Source organism: Globicephala melas, chromosome 7 (assembly GCF_963455315.2).
Source record: "Globicephala melas chromosome 7, mGloMel1.2, whole genome shotgun sequence".
In the NCBI taxonomy this organism is placed as follows: domain Eukaryota; kingdom Metazoa; phylum Chordata; class Mammalia; order Artiodactyla; family Delphinidae; genus Globicephala; species Globicephala melas.
The window spans coordinates 88,537,557-88,555,748 of NC_083320.1; the positions used below are offsets into that span (position 1 = coordinate 88,537,557).

General features: G+C 35.1%; 1 protein-coding gene and 1 pseudogene across 1 annotated transcript in view; one reads left to right on the top strand and one right to left on the bottom strand.

Moving 5' to 3' along the window:
* The window catches only part of LRP1B (LDL receptor related protein 1B), a 1,792,829-nt gene that overhangs the window by 1,235,030 nt on the left and 539,607 nt on the right, over positions 1 to 18,192 (top strand). The gene's annotated exons all lie outside the window — the stretch shown is intronic.
* On the bottom strand, positions 12,490 to 13,228 carry LOC115867061 (swi5-dependent recombination DNA repair protein 1 homolog; annotated as a pseudogene).

An 18,192-nucleotide genomic window follows, 5' to 3' on the forward strand; every position in this document is an offset into this window, starting at 1 on the left:
TGATCCAGAGTGCAGGAAATTGTTTAAAATAAACTATTATCTAAGTTGAAGTAATACAGGAGAAGCAATAAAGACTGGCTAAAAGTAAAATTTATGTGTGAAGTTATGTTAATCAGAGTTCATACTAATCTGTTTTAGAAGTTGGGCAAAGTTATTGTTTTGACTTTTAGTTGAGAATTTGGTGGATGTTTACAACATAGGATTGCTTAAATTAATTGTTTTAGAATGGGTTTGTACTTTTTATAAATATCTAAGTAACTACAACACTCATCTGATCTTAGAATCACTTGCAAAAATTGGCAAACTTCTCTTTAAAATAAAAGGAGCTTTGAATCACAGGTAAAGGCAAAAACAAACAAAAAAAACCCTACACATTTTCTATGAATACCTAAGCCCTCTCAGTTGACTTTTTCTGTGTTATCAATCACAGTTTAAATATATTATACTATTGATCTGTTTCAAGTAGCAATTTGCCAGAATAGGCTTAAAATGTAAATATTAGAAGGATATTGAACTTTGGCTACAGTTAGGATCGATCAAGGAGGAGAAAAAGGCATATTCTATGAGCATTTTCAGTCTCTTATCAGAAACAAACTCAGCCCTGTAATGAGTAAAAAGTTGTCTTCTCTTGATTTGGTTATGAACACTTATTTTAAGTCAGTATTAACAAAATAATCATTGCCCTTTAGGGAGCCCTTGAAAGGCTTTACCAAATGTACCCCTTAAGGACATTTGTTCATACTTTTCATAGGTTCACTTCACAAAATTGAAGTCATCATGATAGATGCTGTGAACATTCTCAGCACATGGATAGTTTGCCATGGAAAACCAAGGCTGTCAGATTAAAATGCTTCCAGAACTGTCTGAATATCAGAGAAGGTCATTTTTATTTGCTTGAGAATGAATACAGTGTTAATATTGTTGGGGATTAAATGTTTTGAGTGTTCCCACTGGAGTTTCTACAGCAAAGCACAATCATCTGATCCCTTTGCTGACCGAAAAAAAAACTCTAAGCTTAATGGCAAAAAAAATTAGTCTTTACCTACACTGACACTTAAGCTCGCTCCACTGATTTCTGAATGATATACTTTATCATTTGTATCTGTATTCTTTCAGCAAATTATTTGGTGTAATGACATTTAGAATTTATTAAAACGTATCTAGCACTTAATTTACATACTTGTATATTTCCTCAAATAATATACTTTATAAATAATAATAGAAATATGAAAAGTGTGTATACAATAAACAACCCAGTAAAACTGGCATGCAGAAATCATCAAAAACCTTTTTTTCTACTTTACTTCCTAAGATAAATTACTATGGCAAGTTGTCATGACATCTATGAAACATTATAAATGATAGCAAGTGACAGGCTGTAAGTCTGGTGCATTTAGTCTTGCTAAGATCCTTAGACTGAGCACTTGTGGATTCACACTGAAATCTGGCCTGAAAGGATTCTATATGTTATATTCTTATTAAAAGGTGACGAGTCTGATAACTTGAAAGTTCTTGACTTCAATAGCCCACCTTAAGAAGTTATTTCCTCTGTTTTGTACAAGGCAGGTCCACTTTACATGTTGTCACGTGCAGGTTTTTTGTTTTGTTTTGTTTTGTTTTTAATCATAGCTTAATGAATATTTTTCTCCCTCTGAATGTGCAAAGAAGCTGAAACTTAGTTGCAAAGGAGTTCTTACTTCTTATGAGACTCTTCCCTCCCTTCCTTCCTTTTCTTTCTTTTAATCTTCCCTCCCTTTGGCTGTTCCTTGGATTGCATGTTTTCTTTTTATATCTGATAGCTTTGCCCCTTTATTTGTTTTGGTGTTTATTTGTTTTCCTTTCACAGTCTAGTTAGATACTAACATTTTATTTGGGCTACTAAAACAACTTCTTCCCACTTTTCGTATCTCCGATCCCCAAACTATTAAGACCTGCAAGGTTCAGACCTCCTGTGGCACCCGCCTACCCGCTCCTTAGCCATAATATTTCAGAGGCTGGAATAAGCACTCACAACTTACTCTGAAATGCTCATTTTTTTCTCTCCTTTTCATTCACCAGAAGTTGTTTGTCACAATATTATCAGTTTTACCTTATAGATAAATGAAACTTAAGGTCAATAAGTTTTGTTAAAACCCAAAGCATTATTTGTCCCACCTTATAGATAAAGAAATAGGGTCAGTAAGATTTGTGAAAACCCTGTCCTCTGAGGCTCAAGCTCAGAGATCCTGATTCAAGTTATGTGTGGTTTCCATTACCAGCAAGAGCCTTCCCTATCATAACTATACTTTTCATTTGATCCTCTTCTACCCCTGAGCTGCAATACATCCAGGCAAGCTGTTCCCCTGTATCTGATCATGTCCTACTTATTTCCATTTGTCTTGCTATTCCTTGTTCTTTGACTGCCTTCCATATTTATCAGCCACCCTAATGGGTGAAGTATCACCTTTCAAGGCCTACTTCAACTATACCTCAGTGATTTGAAACGTTTCCCTTCTCTGAACCCCTTTGTATTTTTCTAATGTAGTGGGATATTCTTTGTCTTTTCTAATGAGTGAAAATGTCTCACTTTTCCGTAACTTGGGACTGCATTTTATTCATATATGCATCATTCATGATACACAGCAAGATGCTTTGCACTGAGTACATTTTATTATGTAACAGTAGAATGTATGAATAAATAAAACAATGACCATCTACACACCAAACCCCTACCACAGCAATCAAAATATATTTTCAGTCAAAGCAGGCAAATGCTTATGTAGAATGATCACAACCATAAATATACTGTACAATTTAAATATCTATAGAAATAAATATTAAAGGAAAATACTCTGAAATATAAGGATTTGAATTGTATAGGGAAGAAAATGAACATGATTAAGTGTATACAACAATCATTTCCAACATGTATTCTACATACATGTGTATGTAGAAATGCAAGAAAAGAAGAGCCGTATTGAATAATGTTTGTTCTCAAAGGAACTAAACAGCTTCATGGAAGAAGATTAAGAAGAAGAAGGAAAAAAAATAAAAGAATACCCTAAAACACACACAAGTGAAAGAGTTCCAAAACAAAACAAAAACTTTGATGTTTGGAATGTTTTAGTCTCTTAAAGGTAGTCTATCACAGTTGGGCCTAACAGCATTATTCTCTTTAATGATAATAATTGATAGTCTAAATAAATAAAGCATTCTAGTATTTAATTTACAAATCTTAACTCATGTAATTCTCACAGTCCCCTGAGAGAGGTACTATTAACACTGCTTACTCCAGAGCTCCCAGCCAAGGTTCAGCCAGCCTAAATTAATTGCTCAGAGTTACCTGGTTAATAAATAGTGTAGCAAGCTTTCAAGTCCATTATTCTTAGTTTTTAAAGCTTGAGTTTCTTCCAGGAATGTGTCTTGTAGCTATAGTTAACACTGAGATATATGTGCACTGAGATGTATACAAGAATATATGTGTTACTTGTAATTAGAAAAGGCTGGGGAAAAAACCTACATGTGTATTATAAAGGACTAGCCAAATGAATCATGAAATGTTCATGTAGAGTGAAATATTATGCAGCTATTAAAAATTAGGTAAATCTATATATTGACTTGAACCATTCTCTAGAATATATTTTTAATTGAAAATAGGTTCAAAAAGCCTATACAGAATGTTCCAATTTTTATCATATGTATGCATTTCTTTAAAAAAATATATATTTTTTAATAATGTTCTTTTATCCATTATGCTGCACTGTTTATCTCAATAACTATTGTTTAGAGAGTGTCTACTCTCCAAACTTACACGTTAGTACTAATAGATACAGTTACCATGCAAAGGAGTTATTGAAACTGCAGTGTTGCCTCTGAAAATATTGTGGGTGGTTCAAGGTCTAAGCTGGGTCTCTAACATAATTCTGTCTACCTCCAGAGTTAGATTTCTTCTCACTATGCCAGTGATTCTCAAACCCAGGGTGATTTTGTCTACCAGGGAATATTTGTCAATGTCTGAAAACATCACAGCTGCTGGGAAGAAAGGGTTGCTAGTAGCATTCTAGTGGGTAAAAAACAGGAATACTGGTAAACATCCTACAAGGCACAGTAGGGTCTCCCATAACAAAGAACTGTTTGGTCCAAAATGTCAGTAGTGCCAAGCTTGAGAAACCTGCTCATACCAAAAAGATTCCTTCTTTTTTTTTTTTTTTTTTGCGGTACACGGGCCTCTCACTGTTGTGGCCTCTCCCGCTGCGGAGCGCAGGCTCAGCGGCCATGGCTCACGGGCCCAACCGCTCCACGGCATGTGGGATCCTCCCGGACCGGGGCACGAACCCGTGTCCCCTGCGTCGGCAGGTGGACTCTCAACCACTGTGCCACCAGGGAAGCCCCCAAAAGATTCCTTCTTATCCTCAGAGACCAATCACCTGTATGAAGGCTGATATTGTGACTGTTGGCCTACCATCACAAAATTTGGTTAAAATAGAAAGCCTTAAAAATACATAAATAAAAACAAATACCTGGTGTTTATAAAAGCTGCTGGTATCAAATTGTCTTGGAAAGATAGGGTGGCAGAGAAGAGAGTGGTGATACACTTCTTTTATGTTTGTTTTCTTTCTTTTAAATGTAACTTAATGAAAAAGAGTCAGGATTTGCTTCTCTTATGTTTCTATTTATACTTATATATTGTATCATAATAGACAGAGCATACTCATCTGTCACAGTTTTGATTCATTCACCCATTCAACAATTTATCAAATGACTATTTTGAGCCAGGCACTATTTAGGTGCTAGGTAAATAGCAGGGCATAAAGCAGGTAACAATTCCATTACTATAAGGGGCCGGTATTCCCAGTGTAGGAAAAGAGTGTACCGTTGACCCTTGAACAACACGGATTTGAACTACGTGGATCCACTTATACGGGGATTTTTTTCAATAATAAATACTACGGTACCACACAATCTGCAGTTGGTTGAACCCTTGGTTGCAGAATTGCAGGTAAGGAGGAACCACATAGTCGGAGGGCTGACTATAAGTTATACCCAGATTTTCAACTTCCATGAGGGCCTGTGCCCCTAACCCCCAAGTTTTCCAAGGGTCAGCTGTAAAAGCAAATAAACGAGTGAAATAAAATTTGTCATGTGGTGAAAGACACTAATGGAGAAAATTCAACCAGGGCATAAGAATAGGGAGTGCTGACTTGGGTTGGGAGAGAGGAACCAGAAAAATTATAATTTTAAGTAGTGAGGTCATGGCAGTTTTCACTGGGAAATGGTAAGTGAGCAAGAATCTGCAGGAAGTGAAGGAGTGAGTTATTCAGGTATCTGGGGGGAAGAACATTTAAGGAAGAGAGAGAAAACAGGAAATGCAAATTTACTAATGGACCATATTTTCAAATACTTTTTGCTTTTAGAAGAGTTTGTTTTGTTTTGTTTTGTTTGCTTTTTGTTTTTTAATGCTCTAGGCATACAACTTACTTTCCTCCTCCATGGAGCTTTTGCTATGTTTAAAAATACCTGATGTGTACATGTAATTTTACTGCTGTCATTGAACTAATCTACTAAAATAGTATATACAGTTAATTTACACATATAATATGAGCTAAAAGTAGTCATCTACAATAACTTTACTTCTCTAAAGGAAAGCTTTTAGTTTTCGTGTGTATGAAATTCTTAATGATGTTGAAATTAGTTCTGCCCCATGTGTTTGTCTTTATTTCCAATTTATTTTATACAAAGTTGCTATTAATGATTTTGCATTTTAATAAGAAATTTCTAGTAAATATGATTATTCAAGCTGTTATGGTATATGTTTATAGAAATAATAAACCATAAATCAGTCATATGAAGAAATTAATTATAGTTTTTTAGAACAAACTTAACTTGGTAGAACTTCTAGTTTGTTGCTTTAATTTCAAATGTTCTAAAATTAAAAGCTTGAATGATTTATATGTTTATGAAATTGTATTATGCCAGTTAAAATTATCTAGATTTAGGAAAATTATTAACATATTCTTTAAAAAAAGATTGACTTTTTTTGAGAGAATGATCTCTAGACACCAGAGTATGCATTTGTAAAATATTACTCAGTAGAAAGCATTCATGAAACATGGTCTATAATGCTTGAGAATGATTCTTTTAATGGAGTCTTTAAAACATATCAGAAAAAATAATGCCAGTTTCTATCACGAGGATTGAAAAAAATGTGAATTTTCTTAGATATATGAATGATCACCAGTGCAATTATATTAGGTATTTATATAATTATTATTGTCATGTTTATACCTGAATTACGTAAGCAAGTTCTACTTAAGAAAATACAAGTGATGAAAAGCTGGACAAATAACATATCATTTAAAAAGATTCAAACGATACCTTATTTACTTAAAAATCGTGTTTACAACCGCTTTTCAGCAAAAGATTCAGTGATTTAATTGTTACATGTATATTGCATTTCCCTCTGTAATTTGATATATACAAACCAGTTTATTTTAAATGCACTATAATTATGCTGTATATCTTAAGTGATTCTGCTTCCAAATCATACTTTTTAAAGCGGGGTAATTTACTTTTAGTGTACACTGCGCAATGTCACTTAGTTCAAAGGACTTCAAATACAACCACCTAAATTTTCTAAGCCATCAGTCTTCTAATTGCTATAATACTATTCATTAAAGTAACAGTAATATATGAAATATATCCAGGCAATTTTCCCAGTACTAAGTATAGGACATAGTTGTCTTCTCTAAGTACTCAAGCCACCATTAATGAAAACTAATAGCCCATCAAACTTTACATTAAAGTAAAGTGAGAAATCTCCAAAGGACTATACATGATTCTATTCCAGCAATTTTTGTCACCTTAAATTGCTGTGTTCCAATATGTTACACTTTTAATGCTAATTACCTTACAGAATGGATAAATACTACAATTGCAAAGTACATCAAGTACTGTTTTTTTAACCAGATTATAATTAGTGATCAGAGAATGGTCTCATTAACATAAATGGAATAATTAAATCATCTCAGCTTTACCATACTCAAAAGCATTAAATAGTGATCGTTTCCCTTTTGTAAACTACTAAAGGTTAACTTTCCTGGAGTCACTTTCAGGAAAAAAATTACATTATTCATGTTTATGGCATTAAAACAAGAATAAATTTGAAAATGTATAATTTTTTGAGTAGAGGTATAATTATTTTATATTGCTCCATGTCTCCCCTTTCATTTAAAAAGAAATAGTAAATGTTCACATTGGGAAAAGATGTAGTATGCTTTAGATTTATGATAGAATTTTGAGTTAATATAATTCAACAACATTTTAATTAGAGCTAGAAAATTAATCAAGAGAGTCAAAGAGGTCATTCCAGAAGTCTGCCCATATACTGTAGGCATTATCTCATGTTGGAATATAACAAATAGCTTGGAATCATATGATGATCTGGTGAGCATTATTCATTTCAACTGAGTTAAACAATCAGACCTGAGTCCTTTTACTTCAGTAGTCCTGCTTATTCTTGGGAGATACATTCCAAGACCCCTAGTAGATGTCTGAAACTGAGGATGATACCAAATTCTATAGACTGTTTTTTTTCCTATACATACATACCTATGATAAAGTTTAATTTATAAATTAGGTATAGAAGTAGATTAACAATAATAACTTATCATAAAATAGAACAATTATAAAAATATGTTGTAAAGTTATGTGAATGTGGTCTCTGTCTCTTCTCTCTCAAAATATTGTTCTGTAATCACCTTTCTTCTGGTGATGATGTAAGATGATAAAATGACTATGTGATGAGGTGAGGTGGGGTGAATGACACAGATAGTGTGAGATAGCATTAGGCTACTACTACTTCTGACTATCCAGCACAAGGAGAATCGTTCATTAGCTTTGGGTGATCCTGGATCACTGAGTGATGACTACATAGATGGTTGGATGTCAGGAACAGACTATGTTGATGGTTGGGGACCCCAGCCTGGACAGAGCAGGACTGCACAAGATTTTGGCATGCTGCTCAGACCAGTGTGCAATTTAAAACTTATGAATTGTTTATTTCTTGAATTTTCCATTTAATATTTTCAGATCTTGGTTGACCTTGGATAACTGAAACCATGGAAATTGAAACCTCAGATGAGAGGGAATTACTGGATTTGGCAGTTTTGTTTAACCCAAATTAGACTTGGATAGATGGCATCTGATCACAGAGGATTTGGGGGGGGGTCATATATACCTAGATTTAGGTAAATTTTAAATAATAATAATTTGTACTTGAGCATCAAATTTCTGTTTTTTCTCTTTTCATAATCACTATCAGCACAAAGTTGAAATAAATGTCTGCATCAATTTAATTCTAATTAGTAAGTTTCCATATTTAAACTATAACCGTTGAAGACAGGAACATGGCAAATGGGAGCACCAAAGATCATTTATTTGTGACAGTATTTATTTTTTAACCTTTTCCCAGTAATATGTTTATATTTACACTCACATATATATTTCTAGTCTGTAAATTTTACAGTATTAATTATTTGGCAGTGTCAAGGGTTGGGTAGTAACTACAATGACATTCATATTTTAATAATAAGAACAGAGTAAAAAATTATCTAGGATAGAATAGCCATTTGAAGCAATTTTTAAAATATTGGAACCTTCTAATATACAGTGTGCTCAAACCAGAATAAAATACTAATTCATTGATTCTTATATGATATTAAAAGAAAACATTGTTCAAGAAGCACACTGTAAAAACGATTTTAATTAATTGAAATCAAAATTTAATATTAATGCTAATCAATAAGTGATTTTAGAAATGGACAGAATAGAATTATTTAAAGATATCAGTAATTTTTGTTGTCGAACTCTGGTTTAAAACTTTATCTAGAAAATTTTAAATTTATGACATTAAAAAAATTATATATAAACTTCCTTTCAATTTTAGTTTGTCATAAACATTGATTTCTAGGTCAATAAACATTTCTACAATATCATTTTAATGTTTATACACTTTATACAATTTTTATATACTATATAGTTATATATTTAAATAATTACCTATATATAAATATTTAATTTTTAGGTTTTTCTTGGAAATTATAAATATTGTGATGACTATCCATATAACTAATTATTTGCAGAATTTAGGGTACAGTGTTAGATGTCACATTTCTGAGTCAAATGGTTTACACGTTTTTAAGGCTCTACCAGTAATCATCACTTGCACTCATAGGCATTCTGTCAGTTGATGAAAGCAGTACTATTTTTCCCAGCCCCTGCTCCCACATTTGCAATATCTGGTTAGACACCTAGTTTTCTTTATTTCATTCAGAGCTCATGGTTCTCAAACCCTTCTACATCATGATTTTCATCTTCCAAGCCCATTTCCTATTTTTCAAAGTCTTCACAAAACTGAAAACTGAGACCTGAACGTAATAATAAGGATATATTTAGGACAAGGTCTACTGACATTAATACTTCCTGGGTACTGTTTACAGAATTTGGTTACCAGGAACAGAGACTTTCATTCTGGCTATCTCAAGTAGGGAGGAAATGTCTATTATAAAAATACATGTGACTCCAAAATGGAACAGAAATTTTAACAAAATCCTATATTAGAAGCCATAGAATGCCTGTCATACAGACAGACCGGGAAGGTCAATCTGATAGAAGGTAATTCTAGGGACTTCAGCACAGAAGTTAATGGATAGTTGCTTCTAACTGACTCATGGTCAACTATGGCCCCTTCAACCCCATCTCAAAATGAGTAGAAGTTATAAGGGGGGAAAAAAAGTATATATATGTGTGTGTATATATCTATGTGTATGTGTGTGTGTGTATATATATACATATATGTATATATATATAATATATATATATATATGAAGAGAGAGAGAGATGTAGACATAGAGCTTGGATAAATAAAGTAAGTGCATGAGAGATCCCAGAGATTGCTATTCTGTCAGAACAAAATAGCACTGTATTTTTTAAAATTTCACATTAATGTGATTCCAAGTCCCAACCTGCTCAGAATATCAGGAGGTTCAATCTTTTAGTAAGATTACCTACCTTAAAATTTGCCCAACATCATTAGACTTGCTTGTCTTGATTTTATTTATTTAAAAATTTTGAACATATGAGTTTAATTACCTGCTAGACCATCCAGATGGAAATATGTGATAAAAGGATGGAAGCAAGGGTCATAAACTTAGAAGAGATGCAGGTATTTTTAGACCAGTTTAGGATTAGACATTCACTGACTGGATTATTTTTAACATTTATAATAGAACTTTTTTTACCAAAATAAAATAGTAGTGTATTAAAAGTTACATCCAGAGTCCCTCCCATCAGGAAACTTGCACAAGCCTCTTAGATAGCCTCATCCACCAGAGGGCAGACAGCAGAAGCAAGAAGAACTACAATCCTGCAGCCTGTGGAACAAAAACCACATTCACAGAAAGATAGACAAGATGAAAAGGCAGAGGGCTATGTACCAGTTGAAGGAACAAGAAAAAACCCCAGAGAAACAACTAAATGAAGTGGAGATAGGCAACCTTCCAGAAAAAGAATTCAGAATAATGATAGTGAAGATGATCCAGGACCTCGGAAAAAGAATGGAGGCAAAGATCGAGAAGATGCAAAAACTGTTTAACAAAGAACTGGAAGAATTAAAGAAAAAAAACAGATGAACAATACAATAACTGAAATGAAAACTACACTAGAAGGAATCAATAGCAGAATAATTGAGGCAGAAAACGGATAAGTGACCTGGAAGACAGAATGGTGGAGTTCACTGCTGCAGAACAGAATAAAGAAAAATGAATGAAAAGAAATGAAGACAGCCTAAGAGACCTCTGGGACAACATTAAATGCAACAACATTCACATTATAGGGGTCCCAGAAGGAGAAGAGAGAGAGAAAGGACCAGAGAAAATATTTGAAGAGATTATAGTTGCAAACTTCCCTAACATGGCAAAGGAAATAGCCACCCAAGTCCAGGAAGCACAGCGAGTCCCATACAGGATAAACCCAAGGAGAAACACGCCGAGACATATAGTAATCAAATTGGCAAAAATTAAAGACAAAGAAAAATTATTGAAAGCAGCAAGGGAAAAATGACAAATAACATACAAGGGAACTCCCATAAGGTTAACAGCTGATTTCTCAGCAGAAACTCTACAAGCCAGAAGGGAGTGACATGATATACTTAAAGTGATGAAAGGGAAAATCCTACTACCATTATTACTCTACCCAGCAAGGATCTCATTCAGATTCGGTGGAGAAATCAAAAGCTTTACAGACAAGCAAAAGCTAAGAGAATTCAGCACCACCAAACCAGCTCTACAACAAATGCTAAAGGAACTTCTCTAAGTGGGAAACACAAAAGAAGAAAAGGACCTAAAAAAGCAAACCCCAAACAATTAAGAAAATGGTCATAGGAACATACACATCAATAATTACCTTAAACGTGAATGGATTAAATGCTCCAACCAAAAGACACAGGCTTTCTGAATGGATACAAAAACAAGACCCATCCATATGCTGTCTATGTGACACCCACTTCAGACCTAGGGACACATACAGACTGAAAGTGAGGGGATGGAAAAAGATAGTCCATGCAAATGGAAATGAAAAGGAAGCCAGAGTAGCACTACTCATATCAGATAAAATAGACTTTAAAATAAAGAATGCTATAAGAGACAAGGAAGGACACTACATAATGATTAAGGGATCAATCCAAGAAGATATAACAATGATAAATATATATGCACCCAACATAGGAGCACCTCAATACATAAGGCAACTGCTAACAGCTATAAAAGAGGAAATCGACAGTAACACAATAATACTGGGGGACTTTAACACCTCACTTACACCAATGGACAGAGTATCCAAAATGAAAACAAATAAGGAAACAGAAGCTTTAAATGACACAATAGACCAGATAGATTTAATTCATATTTATAGGACATTCCATCCAAAAACAGCAGATTACACTTTCTTCTCAAGTGTGCACGGAACATTCCCCAGGATAGATCACATCTTGGGTCACAAATCAAGTCTCAGTAAATTTAAGAAAATTGAAATCATATTAAGCATCTTTTCTGACCACAATGCTATGAGATTAGAAATGAATTACAGGGAATAAAATGTAAAAAACACAAACACATGGAGGCTAAACAATATGTTACTAAATAACCAAGAGATCACTGAAGAAATCAAAGAGGAAATAAAAAAATGCCTAAAAGTTACATGTAATATTGTACAATTTTTTTAAACATGATTAAAAATTTTTTTAACTGTTAAGTGTTTTGAAAAATATATTCAAAGTATTAAATTTTCATTTTAGATCTTAGTTTATGTTTATATAACAGAATGCCCTCAATTGATCCAGGTTCACCATAATATCTTTCTCTAAGCCCTTAATGGTTTATATCTTCCCTTTAAAATGTATAAGTATGTTTTAATTAAGTTGACATTTACAAAGATATTCTGAAAAAAAGTTATTAATTAAACACATATAAGTTCTTTATCATTTCTGTTATAGTGTAGCAATTTTTCATCTAACCCATAGTGGTCTATCAACTGAGTAAACCTTGATTTCTTAGACACACCTGACTGAAACTCAGAGCAACAGCTGGCTGCAGCTTCTCCACCTCTTTGTTAACAACTGTGTCTGAGACAGACCTTTCTTTGATCTATACATTTTATCTAGTTTTAGCCTCTGAAGAAAGTCTCCTTTCTCTTGAACCTGCTTCACCAATTTTGTTTTTTCTTCATTCAATCTTTTTTTTGGAAGATTCTCTTTCAGAAAATCAGTCTGAAGATCACTGCATTACCCAGTATCAAGTGTTTCAGATCCACATGCATTGATGTTCTTGACGGTATTTTTCAAACACATACTTCACATTCACTGTCTATGTGTTTAAAATTTTTTTTGAAATTCCAAGCTGTTTCCTTGTGTTGAAGGTGCTGGATTCTCTGAAAAGTTCTAACAGTTCTCTTCATTCTCTACTTTAACAGTTCTCTTCATTCTCTACTTTAAGATCTTTTACCACACTGTACAAGAAATTAAATGAAGATCTTGTTTTGCTTAAGCATTTTCTCTACGTGTTACACTCATAGGTTGTTTTCTTGTATTGGTTATGTGGGGTGATAGTGGATTGACACAGGCCTGTGGAGTGCTAGGTAAAATCATGCCTGAGTTTCCTAGACTTCCCATCTTAAAAATGAAATCTTAGTTTAACTGGAGGAAAGGGAACTCTACTCAGCTCCAGCACTGATCCTCAAATTCCAGTTCTCAGATAGAACCTGCTTCCCGTCTCCCTCAGCCATCCCCAGAGAGTGGAGAAAACACAAGCAGCTGCAGCTCTCTGCTTACTTTGATTTTAAATGGATCTTCCTATTGTTTGCTATCTCTAAGAGGGCTACTTCCTGAGGAAGATCTTAATTGCCAACCTTTAGATACTCCCTCTTCTAGCCATGCCTCACTACTTAGTAGAGAGCTGGCACCCAACCTTAGAAATGTCCCCATTTACCACGACTGCCATGGAAGGAGCAGTACCAGGTCACTATTTGCTGCCTTAACCAGGTTCACTAATGAAACTCAACATCAGAAATTTGAGACGCCGTTGCTACTTAAAGAAAAAGATCAGTTTTCCACTGTCCCACGTATTCAGGGATTTCAAAACAAAAGAAAAAGAAAAAAGAAAAATCCATGAAACTGCTCAGGTTCCAGGTGATAATAATTCTAGGTGGTCATTTTTTCAATTTATCTCTTTCTCTCTCTCATTCATACACAGCCGTTTTGCCCAAAGCATATCCTAAGCATCAGAGTGATTGAATTGGGGGTATTTCTAGTATCAGCCCCAATTATTTCTAGAACTAGAATTCTGTTAGAATAGGGAGCATTTATTAATCATTATATATTTAGACTATGCCTTTTCAAGGAGCTAGAGACACAGGGGTGAGAAAAGCAGCTCAAATCCCTATCTTCATGAACTTGCATTTAGCTGGAGTAGATAGTAAATGCATAAAAATTTATGAGAATGTCAGATGGGGAAAAGCAGTGTGAAATAAGAGAAGAGTTTCCATAAAGTCCTTGTCAAGGAGGTGCTATTTGAGCTTACACTTGAATGGCATGCAAGATCTAGCCTTGTGAAGATGTCTTAGGAAGAGCTTTCTGGGCAGAGAAAATAGCAAGTAAAACCCCCTTAAGGCCAGAAAATGCTTGGCAGTTTCTAGCTAATGTGGCTGGAGTAGCAGGAGCTTCATGCCACAGGAGAGGAGGGCCAAGGGTGATGAGATTCTGAGGGACTTGCCTGCTACCATAAAGACTGAGAACTTTAGTAGCCAGTTTAAGGGTTAAACAGGAGTTTTTAAATCGTGGTTGGTGTTTTAAAATGATTACTCAATGCTGTGTGAAGACTGTACTATGGGAGAGGAAAAGGATGGATGCTGGTGAACTTTAGGAGGCTGGTATAGGAGTTCAGGTGAGAGTTCGTGACAACTTGGACTAGTGTGGTAGCAGTGGAAGTGGAAGCAGTGGAGGTCTTAGAAATAATTTGGAAGTAGGTAATTGGAATTTATTTTAGAGGTAAGGTTCAGATCTGCTTTAACTTAGGGTGAGTTGCTCCTATTGTACTTCTCCTATTGTGCTCCTAAGGTCAGCTTGGACCTGCAAAATGTCTCAAAACTCTTAAATAACTTTCCCAGTGCTCTGTTCTGCTCCTAATAAGTCAGCAGATATATGTCAGTGTATTAGTCAGCGAGGGCTGCCATAACAAAATACTATAGACCGGTGGCTTAAACAATAGAAATTTATCTTCTCACAGTTGTGGAGCCTGGAAGTCCGAGATCAAAGTGTCAGCAGGTTTGGTTTCTCCCCAGGCCTCCTTGGCTTGCAGATGACCTCCTTCTCACTGTGTCCTCATGTGGTCTTTCCTCTGTGCTCACATCCCTGGTAAAGTGTCTTCTTATAATGACACCAGTTCTATTGGATTAGGGTCCCACCCTTATGACCTACTGTAACCTTAGGTACCTCTCTAAGACCCTTTTCCAAATGTAGTCTACACTGGAGGTTAGGACTTCAGTGTATGGATTTGGGGAGGGGGGGGATGGTGGAACACAACTCAGTCCAAAACAGAGAAGGTCATTATTTAACTTAACCCTCTTTAGACCTTGCTTAAGCTGAGCCCCTTAACAGCAGGGAAATGATTCTTTTAAACCTTTCTCCTAAACAATGCATACGTAAAAGTCAAACAAAGAATTAAGTTGTCTTTGAATGCTGTTAATCACCCTTGTTTACAACAGTTACAAATATAAATTGAGGTTCTAATATTCTATTTTTTCTATCTTAATAGACCATTTTATATGTGACTTGAACTTGATCACTTTGGAGTGATCACCACAGGCAATTAGCATTATTCTTTTCCGTTGTCAGGAATTACACTACTAATCTCAACCAGCCTCCAGGTGAATGAATCTAACTAGTGGTAAGGGGGAGGGAGGAAACAATTTTCTCTCTACCCTCCTAGACTCTTGACTGATATCCCTTGAAATAAAGGACAGATTAACAAGAGAAAAAAAAGTAATTATCTATGTACAGGAGCCTCACAAAGATATAAAATTCAAAAGATGGCTATGCTATGGAGGTTTATGTACCATTTATTATTTTATATACCATTTACTTCCTGAGTTAAGGAAAGGGGTCTATGGCTTCAAAGAAGAGAAGGTAATTCATGGAAAAGTGAGAATAGGAGATGTTTAGTAAACAAGGCTTGCCCTGCCTTGCAGATAACTCTCTGAGATGAAAAAGTTCTCAGGTAATAGCTCTCTTCCTGGTACAGGCCCACTTTCTAATGTAAATTTTTCATACCAAAAGGGAATTCCTACTCTGTTTTCAGAGCTTCTCATGTGTCTGGTTTTCCTTAAAATTATCAGTTCCAAATAATCCAAGCCAAAGAGCCATATTTTGGGGTGACACATTCTGCTAGCCACAAGAGAAGTAGTATAAAATCATAGAAATACAGTAATTCACCATTAATACCAGAAAAATAGTTCCACACACATTCCAATTGACAGTGGGTAGAAATGTTTTCCTAATTGTTTATGTATTAGAATCAGTATAGTCACATGTATGTTTTAGATTTTATTTTTTTGACTCATTCTTTCTTTTATTGTATATAGGTACCGATTAGTGTCCTTACTGTTCAAGTCACTTGGCTAACTATTTCATATATTATATGAGTGTAGTAGAATTTTCTTTCTTTTACAGATGAGGAGACTAATAATAAGAGTCCAAGTAAGTTGTTCAAAATCACCCAGAGAGAAAGTGTCATAGCCAGATATCAAAGCACATTTGTGACTCCAAGCCACACTCTCTCACCTACTGTAGTGACTCTCAGCCAGCCATAAAACCATCCCTGTAACTGGCATTGGCATATGTATGGAGGATAAGAGTTAATAAGACTAATTCCTCCCCCAAAGAGTCTTACATTTTAAACACGGAGACAGACATGTAAATAAATATAGGATTAGGAATGCCATAGGATTAGGAATGTTAGAATTGTACACAGAACAACACAAAGGGTCAGGTGAACCACTTTATGTCTTGGGGACAATCAAAGTTCCTAAACAGCAGTACCATTTGAGCTGAGTCTAGAAATCTGGTTATGTGTCCATTATTCAGATAATGGGAGTACAGCTAGGTGTAGCAGTGGAGGCAAGGATTCCATATGGAGGAAGTAAATGGAGGACAAATATAAAAGGGCATAGGATATTAATGAATCATTGTTTTGGAAAATTATATCCATTCTATATTATCCTATTAACTAGGGTAATGGAAATTGGGTGAATACAGAAAAAACATTGTTCAGACACAATTCAACACAACTGTGATACAAGGTAGATATTTAATTCAAGTGTATTTCATTAAAATATTGAAATAGTCTGCTCTGAGCTGAGTAGGTCTTCTCCTCCTCCCCCTCCTCTTTCTCCTCTTCCCTTTTTCCGATGAAAACAATCTTTTTCATTGAATAAACTCTACTTTTTGTTTTCTAAATATCCCAGCAAGCAGTTGTTCGGAGCTGCCTTGTTTTTGTCAGCAAATTCTTCCCTCTCACTGTCATTCTCTCCTTCATCACTGCACAAATACTTCACCGGCAGCACATTCAGGCCATCAACTTGGAAATTAAATTACCTGCCATTCTCAAGTCTTTTTCGCTACAACCCCAGACTGCCCCCTCAGTCCTCAGTAAGGCAAACCTGAGTGTAACAATGAACTGAGAATTTTGGACCACATTTGTCAGTTCAAGGTCACAAAAGCTTCAAAGCAAAATTCTGGACTTTATTCTTCAGTGCTCTCCATCCCACCTTCATTGTCATTCTCCAGATTCTCTGTTTAAGAAAAATAAATAAAAACAAGTCTTGGGAGAAGGCAGAGCAAAGAGACTTCTAGTACCCTCACTGCCCTAAGAAATAGATTTTTGCCCAGAGCTTCAGACAAACTGCAAAACGCTGCTCCTGCACCAAAGAGCAGTCAACAGGCTAACAGACTGCTGTAAGCAAGCATATTCACCTCTAACTGTCCAGGTGGAGGGGCTTTGCAGTAGGTACAATGTTTTGCAGTAGGTACAATGTAAAAATGGAATGGTTCCTATATAATTATAAGTAATAGACTCATTCTGATATGTAGATTTTTCTCTTATTCACAACAGTTTTAATTCTTTTTCTTTACAAATAAGCTGTCTTTGGCTTATTTTCATCTTTTTTTTTTTTTTTCTGTAATGTGGTTAATCTATCCTTGGGAAATTGAAAGTTGACTGCAGTTCAGTATTCCTGGAACATGGTGCATAGTGGGCAGTCATAGATCTGGTGATGGAAAGTTAAGTAGGCATCAAATCATGGATGACCTTTGTGCCATGCTAAGTGTTTTGGCAGGGGAAAGCAAGCCTTTGGAGAATTTTAAGTGGCCTAGTGACATGCTTAGATTTGCATTTTGGAAAGATCACTCTATTGTTTCCTCAGCAATGATAGTCAGGGGAGTGAGAAATAATGGGGTCCTGAGCTAAGCAGTTTTAGTGGGAATGGAGAGAAAATAAAACATTCCTGAGAATATAAAGTGAAGAATTAAGTGGGCTTGCTCAGATCAGAAAGGCACCTGGGAAATGCCATGGTGATGATAGGGGGAAAAAAAGATGACTATCTGGTTTT